Source organism: Gossypium raimondii, chromosome 1, assembly GCF_025698545.1.
Source record: "Gossypium raimondii isolate GPD5lz chromosome 1, ASM2569854v1, whole genome shotgun sequence".
NCBI classification, from domain to species: domain Eukaryota; kingdom Viridiplantae; phylum Streptophyta; class Magnoliopsida; order Malvales; family Malvaceae; genus Gossypium; species Gossypium raimondii.
This window is the reverse complement of record NC_068565.1, coordinates 37,701,984-37,702,904: the sequence shown is the minus strand read 5'-3', so window position 1 is coordinate 37,702,904 and position 921 is coordinate 37,701,984. Positions and strand designations below refer to the sequence as shown.

The following is a 921-nucleotide window of genomic DNA, read 5'->3' as shown; positions in this document are numbered from 1 at the left end:
AGGAATTATGAGACAGATGATTGAGGCACCGTAGTTTGAATTGAAGCCTGTGATGTTTTATATGCTTCAAACAATAGGCCAATGGAATTCCCACAGAAGATCCACATTTTCACCTTCGATTATTTATGGAGGTGAGCGGTTCCTTCAAGATCGTCGGTGTAACTGAAGACACATTAAGGTTGAAGTTGTTTCCATACTCGTTTCGAAATCAAGCACGAGTATGGCTTAATTCATTACCATTCAACTCAATTTCTACTTGGCAAGAATTAGTTGAATGCTTTCTGGTAAAGTATTTCCTACCTAGCAAAAATGTTAAGTTGCGGAATGAGATCACCACTTTTCAACAACTGGATGACAAGTCCTTATATGAGGCGTGGGAAAGATTCAATGAGTTACTACGTAGATGCCCTCATCACAGGATTCAACATTGTATCCAGTTGGAGACATTCTATAATGGTCTCAACATACACACAAGATTGGTGGTAGATGCTTCTGGGAATGGTTCTCTCTTATCAAAGTCCTATAATGAGGCTTATGAAATCATCGAGAGAATAGCCAGTAATAATTACCAGTGGCTGACAAATCAAGCAGCTTTAGGAACATGAGTAGCTGAAGTGCATGAAGTAAACGTCCTTACTTCACTCTCAGCTCAGGTATCATCTATCTCTTAATCTTGAAATAGTTTACTACTAACGGTTTAAATCATGTTGCAACTTAGCCACCAATCTACTACTAGTATAGATCAAATCAACCTCTTGGTTTTAATCACCAAGTTCAAAACCTACCGCAAGTTGAACCTTCAAATAATTTAGAGAATTTGTTGAAAGCATACATTGTTAAAAAATGATGCCTTGATTCAAGGCCAAGCAACAATATTGGAGAATCTGGAAAATCAAGTGGGACAATTAGCTAATGAGCTTA

At 37.7% G+C, this 921-nt stretch overlaps 1 non-coding gene across 1 annotated transcript; it reads right to left on the bottom strand.

Moving 5' to 3' along the window:
• Nucleotides 1–315: 315 nt before the first annotated feature.
• Nucleotides 316–422, bottom strand: LOC128032682 (small nucleolar RNA R71). Its single transcript, XR_008188933.1, has one exon. It is a non-coding gene; the product is annotated as a small nucleolar RNA R71 (small nucleolar RNA).
• Nucleotides 423–921: the final 499 nt, after the last annotated feature.